Source organism: Danio aesculapii, chromosome 5, assembly GCF_903798145.1.
Source record: "Danio aesculapii chromosome 5, fDanAes4.1, whole genome shotgun sequence".
Taxonomy (NCBI): domain Eukaryota; kingdom Metazoa; phylum Chordata; class Actinopteri; order Cypriniformes; family Danionidae; genus Danio; species Danio aesculapii.
In genome coordinates, this window is record NC_079439.1 from 697,711 (window position 1) to 709,542 (window position 11,832).

At 37.8% G+C, this 11,832-nt stretch overlaps 1 protein-coding gene across 1 annotated transcript in view; it reads right to left on the reverse strand.

The window, feature by feature from the left end:
• The window catches only part of mbd2 (methyl-CpG binding domain protein 2), a 54,329-nt gene that overhangs the window by 21,263 nt on the left and 21,234 nt on the right, over window positions 1-11,832 (reverse strand). The gene's annotated exons all lie outside the window — the stretch shown is intronic.

Below are 11,832 nucleotides of genomic sequence, written 5' to 3' on the forward strand. Positions count from 1 at the left end.
ACCGATAAGAGAAGTGTTAAAGTACCGATAAGAGAAGCGTTAAAGTACCGATAAGAGAAGCGTTAAAGTACCGATAAGAGAAGCGTTAAAGTACCGATAAGAGAAGCGTTAAAGTACCGATAAGAGAAGCGTTAAAGTACCGATAAGAGAAGTGTTAAAGTACCGATAAGAGAAGTGTTAAAGTACCGATAAGAGAAGTGTTAAAGTACCGATAAGAGAAGTGTTAAAGTACCGATAAGAGAAGCGTTAAAGTACCGATAAGAGAAGTGTTAAAGTACCGATAAGAGAAGCGTTAAAGTACCGATAAGAGAAGTGTTAAAGTACCGATAAGAGAAGCGTTAAAGTACCGATAAGAGAAGCGTTAAAGTACCGATAAGAGAAGTGTTAAAGTACCGATAAGAGAAGCGTTAAAGTACCGATAAGAGAAGAGTTAAAGTACCGATAAGAGAAGTGTTAAAGTACCGATAAGAGAAGTGTTAAAGTACCGATAAGAGAAGTGTTAAAGTACCGATAAGAGAAGCGTTAAAGTACCGATAAGAGAAGCGTTAAAGTACCGATAAGAGAAGCGTTAAAGTACCGATAAGAGAAGTGTTAAAGTACCGATAAGAGAAGCGTTAAAGTACCGATAAGAGAAGAGTTAAAGTACCGATAAGAGAAGTGTTAAAGTACCGATAAGAGAAGTGTTAAAGTACCGATAAGAGAAGCGTTAAAGTACCGATAAGAGAAGCGTTAAAGTACCGATAAGAGAAGAGTTAAAGTACCGATAAGAGAAGTGTTAAAGTACCGATAAGAGAAGTGTTAAAGTACCGAACCCATAAGAGGTATCGATAAAAGTAGTAATACCGTTAAAAACTTAACGATACCCATCCCTACTCCTAACCATCCCCAATATGATAATTGACCTCATCACTCTCCACCAATCAGCTGGTGTGTGGTGTGCCGTGGCATCACCCAGGTGGATGCTGGTAAAGTGTAGATGGGATACGCGGCCGGCTGGAAGTGCGATATGCACATTAATATAGCAGCATTTCTTATGACGCTGTATAACAATAATTAATATATTTACAGTACTGTAAGGGTTGGGTTTAGAGGTGGGGTGGGAGATGATGTTAATAACATACAATAAATGGGAAATTTAATAAATAATATAAATAATTCTCATTCACTTCCGGCTGCAACCGTATCCAATCTAGCAACAACCATGGACTCTGCACACTGGTGCTGGATGAAGAGATTCCCCCCCAAAACTGTGTAAAGAGCTTTGAGTGTCCAGAGAAGAGCATATAAATGAGAGGAGTTATTGTTATTATTATTATTAATGTTAATAATAAAATTAATTCAATTCACCTTTATTTGTATAAAAGGTGAATTGAATTGAATTGAATTAATTTTATTATTAACATTAATCAAATGTGCTTATTGCTTTTATTTAATGCTAGTAATATATATATATATATATATATATATATATTGATCATTTCATTTAATTGTACTTTAATTGAATTTATTACTGAATTTATTTGTAATTTCCTAAACAGCAGGGTGGTCTGGAACCTCATTGGTGGACATTATATGGGGGGTGTTAATGTTCTGCAGTTACTAATGTTGAGTTTTAGAGTGTTCAGTGTGGGGAGAGTGATGATGATGAAGATGATGAAGCTCAGAAAGAAGAAGACACTCATGAAAATGTGTGTGTGTGAGAGAGAGAGTGTGTGTGATTCACATACACACACACACACTCATACAGACTTACATACACACAAATGAACACACACTCTCTCTCACATGCACACACACGCTCTTACAGACTTACACACATATACACAAATGAACATACACTCTCTCTCTCTCTCCCTCACACACACACACACACACACTCATGTTTGCCCATCGTCAGTGTTGGGGATTCAGAGAAAAGCTCCAGTGTTTGCTGCACGTGTCCTGAATCATGATCATCATGATCTCTGCATGCGCCGGTGCTGAGACACACACATACACACACACACACACACTCCTTCACTCACACAGATACACACACACTGCAGACACTGGACACAGACCTCTCTGACCACTCCAGTGTCTCCTCCTCTGATGATGCTTAGTGCTGAAGCACACACACACTCCTGTTGCTCTACTGCCCTCTGCTGGAGGAGCTGAGGAGAGACTGAGAGCATCTATATGTCATCTAGAGCTCCACTTTAGCTCTGCTGTAATAGATGTGATGATATAGCTCCCTTACAGAGCAAACATCAACATTTACTCTCCGTCTGCTCGTCATGGAGGAGTTTACTCATTTATTTATTTATTTTATGAATACTTCAGGCGACACGATGGCTCAGTGGTCAGCACAGCAAGAAGGTCGCTGGTTCGAGTCCCGGCTGGGTCAGTTGGTGTTTCTGTGTGGAGTTTGCATGTTCTCCCCGTGTTGGTGTGGGTTTCCTCCGGGTTCTCCGGTTTCCCCCACAGTCCAAACACATGCGCTATAGGGGAATTGATCAACTATTGGCCGTAGTGTTTGTGTGTGTGTGAGTGAGAATGAGTGTGTATGGATGTTTCCCAGTACTGGGTTGCAGATGGAAGGGCATCCGCCGTGTAAAACATATGCTGGAATAATTGGCGGTTCATTCCACTGTGGTGACCCCGGATTAATAAAGGGACTAAGCCAAAGCAAAATGAATGAATGAACAGTATCAGAATTTCACTCAGCGGAGAAATGGAGGCCAGACTTGGATGGTTTGTGAGCATTATTAAGTGCACAGTATGCCATATTATCTGACAAATGTGAGACATAATGCCAAAAGGTATTTGACTGTATAAAGCCACATAAAACAAAACAAAAATAGGGAAGAGCGGGGCACAAAGGAACACTTCTTGGTTTTGGCTGAACGTTGAACAAAGTAATGGGGTTATTTTTTTACCAACAACACACAAGCCTCTCCTACAAGTGCGCACATGCTGTATGATCGTCAGACTAATGGTTTCTGTGCAGTATTGCCAAAAGGCTCAGGAGTATAAATGATACTGTTTACCCCACCTGTGGGGACAGTTGTAACAGTCTGAGGGTTAGATGTAACACGTGCTTAAAAGGGCAGATTTCACACAATAACTTAAATCCAGTTTACTTTAAAGGGCACCTAGGTTACCCCTTTTTCCAGATTTAATACGAGTGTTTTGTGTCTCCAGAATGTGTCTGTAAAGTTTCAGCTCAATACACCCATCAGATTATTGATTATAGCTGTCTGAAGTTTCTATTTTATAGCTCTGAGCAGCAGGTAGCGGTTTTTGTGTACTGCGCCTTTAAGGCTAGTCCTCCCCGCCCACCGTTTCCACGTGCCTCAATCTCCTCCATCGGCTGCCTCAGACAACAGACAGACATGATGGAAGCAGATCTCACGTAGCGTTTGTGAGAAATACTACAGTAAGAACTTTCCCAATGAGTATCTGATGTGTTTATTGTGGAGTTGCAACGACGAGTCGCACACAATGTCATTACAAAGTTCACGCACACACACACACACACACACACACACGCACACACACACACACACACACACACACACACACAGCGCGCTGGTTTAGCTTTGCACTCTTTTTGCATGTCAAATGTGACAGGCTACAGGTTAATCTCCACTGCTGTATGAATATCTGTTATGTTAATGTACAAAATAAACCTGATTTAACGTCCACAAACTGCGATTGAAGCGTCTTCCTTTATAATTGTTCTGACACGCGGCTGTGCTGATGAAGTAAATCTGAAGTGAATCGCTGTAATTCACTACACACATGCTCTGTTTTAAAACATGTTAAACCTGTAAAACTCACTCTTGATCACATTTGATCATGATTGATGATCCTAGCGAACTGAACAGAGCTTTTATTCCCGGCTGCTTTGCGCTCGTCTGGTCTTGTTGATATGATTATATGAGTTTCTACAGAGACATGTTAATACGCAGCTGTCAATCAATTCAGTGGGCGGGGGGAGCGCACTCCTACGTCAAGTTGCGGTCGGTCTGAAAACCGCTCCTATTGGTCCACCGTTTTATGTTGTAAAATTTGAAAAATACATCAGCCCAATATGACGCTCTATACACTATACCTACACACATGTCTATACAAACAGCTTGTAAAGTAGATTTTTCACCATAGGTGCCCTTTAATACAGCTATATTTCCTCAGTAATTAGCTCTATTAATTTTTTATTCTACATAGCACAGTATGTTTATTCATCTATCGGATAAACACATTGGGACTCATTAGGATTATTATCCATCATTTTACAATGCATTTATTTGTAGTATCAGCAATAAAATATATTTTTGTCTGTTTAAAAACATTTGATATGAAAAGTTCTCAACATTACACTCAAAATTCAACAATTTTTGTGTTAGTTTAGTTGGTGTCCAGGAGTGTGACTTAATCTAACCCAGCTGTGTGGTGTTTTCCTCAAAACTGACTAGCAGTCACTGAGTGTTTTTACATCTTTTAGCCTAGAAGACGGTGATCACAACAATATAAGATTTTACGTTCATACTTTCGCAGATTTTTTTAAATATATATATTTATATCAACTATAATAAAAAATACTTTTATGCTGCAAAAATGGTTTCTCCAGTGTCTCTCATCAAAATTTCGCCGAACTTTTTCAATAATTGGCAGGAAGACGTCTGCCAACACTGTGGTGAAAACCTCGGGAGCATGCCATGGTCAACCCTGAGCAAATACCTTAAAACTCTGTGTTACATTTTACCCCGCGTTACTTTGTGCCCTGCGCTCCCCTACAATATATATGCCGAGTTCAGTGGCTAGAGGTCAGCTAGCTCAATCAAGTGGCCACGCTTTTAATTCTGCAGAATTATAAGGCTAAATATAAAGTAAACAGATGAGTTATGAACAAATTCACCCCCTCACACTAGTCATTAAGTGTAATATTAGCTATAAACACCAACATCTTTTTTCGTACTAGACTGTAAACACCTTTCTTTCTGCTGTAAATTTGGCCATTTTAACATTGCAGCTAATAGAAATGTGCTCTGATTTGGAGCCAGCCCCCAGTGGCCAGTCGATGAACTGCAGATTCAGTTACATCTGTAGGATTTATAAACCAGCAAAACACAAACAATACGACATCTCTTCAGTGCACTCAGTAGTAGAGCCGCACAGCATTTGTTTTCAGTATCAATATCGCAATGTGATCGCTCGGAATAGTCATAATCGCAGGATATGCAATGTGGAGTTTGCATTATAATTGGATATTTGCATGTGTTTTTAATGCCTGTGATAGTTTAATTATTTTAAAAACATTCAGGTATAAGACATTGTAGAATTAGTGAACATAACTTAGGATTGTTCAGTGTTTAGGATTAAAAGTTGTATCTTTTTCGAGTGTATTTATAGATTGTTATGCATGAAAATACTACTGCAAATAGCACAGACCACAGCGAAAATGCATCAAGGGACCCCAAAAAGTTAATAGATTGTTTATGAGATTTTATACAGATGCACTCCAACTGCAGAGTCACAATCCAGCTAACATTATACACTCTTTCCAAACAGAGATATGAAGTCATATCGCAAAATAATAAAATATCGCAATGTTAGATTTTTCAATATCATGCAGCCCTACTCTGTAGTGCTCCAATTCACTCAATCGCTTCATTCACTGCTTCAGGTGGACTATATTAGTGGACTACTACTGTAGGGAATAATGAATGAGGGTATACGGGGTGATTTCGGATACAGCCCAAGTGTGTATTTGTCTCTGAATCCCTCATTTAATCAGTGGTGTAGTGCCGCAGATGGGATCAGAGTGTGTGTGTGTTGTCAGGATTGTTGTGTTTGAGACTCATCTGTATGCTGGAGAAAACTAAAGCTCATCTCACTGCTGTTTTTCATATCGCCAGCAGACAACTGAGACTCCAGAAAGCACTCTCGCACATCAATCTCAGGAGAACTAATCTTCACCTGTGAAACCCTGACTCCTGAAACGCCAGAGTACAGAAAACACACACACACACAACAGAAAACAGCAGAAAACGGTTGATGAAGGAGCAAAAACCGGAGAACACACACACACACACACACACACACACACAATCAATCAGCAAGAGATATAAAGTGCATTACAACCAATTGTTTGTGCAGTGAGAGAGTGTAAACAATGCAAGACACACTAAATCACACACAGACTCACAAGCACACACATTACACATTCAAAAACTTAAATACACACTCACAAGCACACACACATACATACATGCATGCATGCATGCATACATACATACATACATACATACATACATACATACATACATACATACATACATACATACATACATACATACATACATACATACATACATACATACATACATACATACATACATACATACATACATACATACATACCTACATGCATGCATGCATGCATATATATATATATATATATATATATATATATATATATATATATATACATATACATATATACATAAACTATGGCTTTGCTGATTGCTGGATTCTGATTGGCTGGTGGTCACTTTCAGGTTATTGTCAGGTAAAGTCACAGCTAAAGTAGTTCCGGCAGGTTTAGAGCCGGCAAGATTAGATTACAGCCAAGTGTGCCGCATGCCTCGTTTTGAGTGATACTCCCAGTCGTTAGATCGCCCCCTGTAGGCTGACTGCAGTACAAGTCATAAAGCCCGCCTCAACCATTTTACCCAACGAGACTTGAGCCGAATAAAAAAAATGAATTACACTTGCAATAAAATGTCCTGACAGATGGTTGTGGCGCTGGTTATCAAGCTGATATAGGTGCAGATCTTCATTTCTGTAAACAGTGTGTTTTAGCCAGTAATTTAATGCTATAAAAACGGGGCGTGTCGTCATGATTGACAGTTTTGATTGACAGCTTCTCTAAGCAGACCGTCGGAGATTCAGGAGGAGACTGAAGTACCAATGTTGGATTTCTGTGCTATTTTACCATGATAAAATGAGTTGTTTATTTGGTTAAATGTGGGCTTTTGTTTGCTGATATGTTAGCCATGTCACGAAAAATACAGGTGATCGTTATCTAGCAGTAATTCTCTTTATGGGTCTGAAATAATAATTAGGAAGACAAGCTAATGTTAACCGATCTCCACATCACTCTCCTGTAATGTTATTGGAACTTGATTTACAGGAGGTCTCTGATATTTTGAGTTTCAGCATGTTGAGTTCATCCACTGAATTTGCTGTTTCAAAAACATTAAGCATTCTAGAAACAGAATCTTATACTGCAAATAGAGCTGTACATGTTATATATTATCTATATTCATCATTTAACAATGTTGTCTTTTTTTAAACTCCTAATAAACATTCAAATGAATGTAATGTTTGCCAGATATAATGAAGGCATCGAATAAACCAAATGAAAAAGGAGACAAAGAAAAAATTCATTCATTCATTTTCTTTTCGGCTTAGTCCCTTTATTAATCTGGGGTCGCCACAGCGGAATGAACCGCCAACTTATCCAGCATACGTTTTACGCAGCGGATGGCGAAGAAAAAAAAATAAACGATATACAAGCGATGCTGCAGCAGCTGATAGGCCTATATCATATAAGCATCAGTCGATGTATTAATACTGCTAAGTTTATAGTACAAAATGATAAGGATTATTTTATTCAGTGCAGGGATGTGTAAATATCCTGTTCATGTTTACAAATATTGCTGTCTCTTTTGCTAATATAAACTAGTTCTGTGCGAATAATCTAAATTTAATCACAATCGCGATTTGAAACGTTGCAATTAGCTTATCACAAGAGGCTGCGATATAAAATATATATGTATTATATAATCTCCCCCACCCAGAGCAAATGCGTGACTGATGTCTGTGTGTGGCAGTCTTACTATTCAATTGAGAGAGTACACTTTCATTCTGCCCAATCAGAACTATGCAGAAAGCCCAGACAAACAGGAAAGTGCAAACAAGCATGATAGCATCTGCCGCTTCAGAAGCATTACCAGACGAATTAATATAAAAAAAAACAGCATGTGAGTACTATGGGAACTTTTCAGTTTCAAAGTCACAGACAGCAAACAAAAACAGGCCATTTGTAAGAGCTGACGCAGAATTGTTGCCACAGCACGAGGAAATACAACAACCAGCACCTAATGAAGCACCACAGGCAGCTACATGAGGAGCGTCTAGCTAAAAATTCAACTAAAAGTCCTGCCAGTGACGCTCAATCTAGTAGCAAGCAACAGCTAAGTACAATTTGAGAGTTGTTGGCGGCTGTTACACCATATGAAGAAACATCACGAAGGCACCAGGAGATAGCTAACAACATAACTCACGACCGTTTGCTCTAGAGAAAAATCTGTGTTTATTTTCTGAATATTTATAAGCAAATTTGAATAAATGTTGGAGAAAGTTCATATCCTTTAGGTTCCTATTTTTAACTAACACTCACTGCATTTTAGCAGTAAGAAGCTACGATACAGATCATTGAGCTGAAGCTTGAATTAAACTCAACTAAATTAAATTGCAAAGCAAATCGAAATCGCAATATCGGTTAAATAAATCGCAATTAGATATTTTCCCCAAATATAAATATAAATATTTAACTAATATAAACGCACCATTTTTCCCGTGTGGCAAATAGCTGCCCATGATGTGTATAATTTATGTCCTGTTGATTGCTAATTAAAAATAAAAACCTTTCTATAAATGTGTGTGTTGTTTATATGTTATTGCTCATATTTTACAAGTGATATTTCTACCCCTATGAAGATGATAAATACCAACAACCCTGTTATAAGAGAAATATATTTAGTGCTCATAGCTGAGTCTAACTCAGGATAGAGTATATGAGAGATCGATTATTTCTGCAGTCCAACATATACTGTTCTTATTCAATTATTAAAAGCAGATTACATCACACGGTTTTGAATAAATCCTGTATTATTACGTATATTAGCGCTCTTCTAGTACTGGACTTCTAGAATTTCACTCTGTAAATCTGATGTGATCTGGTGACAGTCTGATCTGGTGATCTGGTGACACCTTCTTCAGTCACTATGCTCCAAAAATTTGGAATCGTGAAGTGAAGTGAAGGAATCCCCAAGCATTCATGCTTTTAAAAAGCGTGTTAAGACGCACCTTTTAAAAACTGCATATGAATAAGTGTATGCCTTTTATGCATATATGTATATTGTAGCTGTGTGGGTGAGAGCATCCTGACCAGCTGTATTACTGTGTGGTTTGGCAACACTACTATAAAGAATCGCAAACGTCTGCAGAGAGTGGTGAGGACTGCAGATCAGATCATCAGGACCCCACTGCCTTCTCTGACTATCTACCATCGCAGAGTCCACAAGAGAGCTGCCTCCATCCTGAAAGACCGCACGCACCCGCAACACAGAATATTGACACTCCTACCCTCAGGGTGGAGGTATAGGAGTGTGTGATGCAGGACTGCCAGACTCAAGAACTCTTCTACCCCCATCAGCTCTCAGCCTTTTAAACAGATAACCAGTGGACATAAACAGTCATTTTTATCTGCTCTGCAGCACACTATATTCTCCATCTCATTTTGCACTAATAATGCATACGACTGCAGTCAATCTGCTCCGGCCATTATACTGTTGTTTGCACATAAGCCAATTGCACTAGGCACTTTTTGCATAATAAGAACAATTTTAAACAACTACTATACAGTGTTTACATCTGTCTACATTACTCCACAATCAGTATTAAACATTATTTACATTCATAGGCATTTATATATGTTCAATTCATATTTATAGTTCCGTCACTTTTGTGTATATATATGTGTGTGTGTCGTGTATGATGTTTATGTTATGTGTATGACTTCACTGTGGACGGCACAGTAAGAATTTCATTGTACAGGGAAACGGGTTTCCTTACTGTGCACATGACAATAAACAAATTGAGTTGAATTATGTAGGTGTATGTATGTATGTATGTATGTATGCATGTACGGTGTGTGCATGTATATGCATATATAAGGACTATTGGGCTCTATTTTGACGATCCATGCGCAAAGTCCAAAGCGAAGGGTGCAAACGCATTTAGGGTGTGTCAGAATCCACTTCTGCTATTTTAAGGATGGAAAAATCCACTTCGCACCGTGGTGCATGGTATAACAGGGTTGAGCTTATTCTCTTAATGAGTTATAGGTGTGTTTTGAAAATAAACCAATCAGAGTCTCATCTCCCATTCCCTTTAAGTGTGTCAGTTCTAATCTCCAGCAAAGGAATAAATGAACAATAATAATGAAGTGTGGTCAAAACACTGAGTTATATCCTAGCACATATGCTGTGCCTCATATGGTCTAACACCTGACAGCTGGACAAATCTAAACTTGTTTTTAATAAAACAAATATAAATATGCAGATAATCAATAATACTGCTAATAATAATAACATTATACAAAAGCAAATTGTCATGAATAAACTGAAAAAGCCCCCTGAGATGATGAAGGCATGGAGGCAGTGGTGTTTATATTTATGTAGGCTAGGAAATAATAATTTCACGCCTCCTTTTTTAGACCAGAACACCTATGGGCGCACATATGAGCGCAAATGCATTTGCTATTTAAACAGCGTGGCGCAACACGTCAAAACCACTCTTGCGCTGAGCTAAAACTAGCAAACAATTGCGTCACACCTTGCGCCGCATTGCGCCGGGTGTATGTAGCTAAATGTTGCCAGATGACATCATGTGCTAATTTGCATATCAGTGATGTCATCACATAGTAGCTGACAAGTGTAAGTCCGTCATGTCTCCACTCTCCTAGGTGCCGTGTATTATATTATATTAAAACATTACATTCAGATGCGCATTAAACAGGTTCTTATTAACATATTACTTTGCGTGATGACGTCATTGTGTAATCGCAACTCAAATCTACATCTTTATGTAGTATACAAAATATTTCATGTTTTCTCAAATTGACTGGCCATCTCAGCAAACGCATTATGTGAAATATGTCTATTTAGATTTGTGTGAAAAATGGAGTTGACTATTTGTAAAATACAAACACTTTTTGATAAGAACGTTTTATTTTTAATATAACACTGATAATGAACAGTTACATTTATTTAAACAATCACAGCTTGTGTACTTTTTTAACTTGTGAAATTAACACATTTGTGAAAGTGACAACAATTATAGCACTATTGGAATTTAATGCTTCCTAAATTACCAACAATAATACATGTTAACAAATATCAGTGAATTAACAGTTATGACAAACAATCTGAGCTAGCGATTGAGTGAAGCCTGTGATTGTGTACATATATGCATATATGCGTGTACATGTATGCTTTTATCTGAGTATATATTTGTTGTTTATTTTGTTTTTTTTTTAAATTTGGTTCATTTTACAATGCTTGTTTGTTGTTTGCGAAGCGCTATGAGTTGCATGTATGTAGAAAGAGTGCTATACAAATGAAAAGTTTTAGTATTAATATTATTATTATTAATATTATTATTATTAGTAGTACGTGCTTTTAAAGGTAAGTGCTTTTATTTATTAATCACAGCTTGTGTACTTTTTTAACTTCTGAAATTAACACATTTGTGAAAGTGACAACAATTATAGCACTATTGGAATTTAATGCTTCCTAAATTACCAACAATAATACATGTTAACAAATATCAGTGAATTAACAGTTATGACAAACTGCTATGAAGTTATACAGTTGCTAGGCTAGTATGAAATGTTGCTAAATCTAGCAACAAAATTGCTAAGTTGGCAACACTGGCCCAGGCTCCAATTTCAGCAGTGTTTTGGGACAGTTTGCGCCTGTCATGAGGTGTTTCACACTC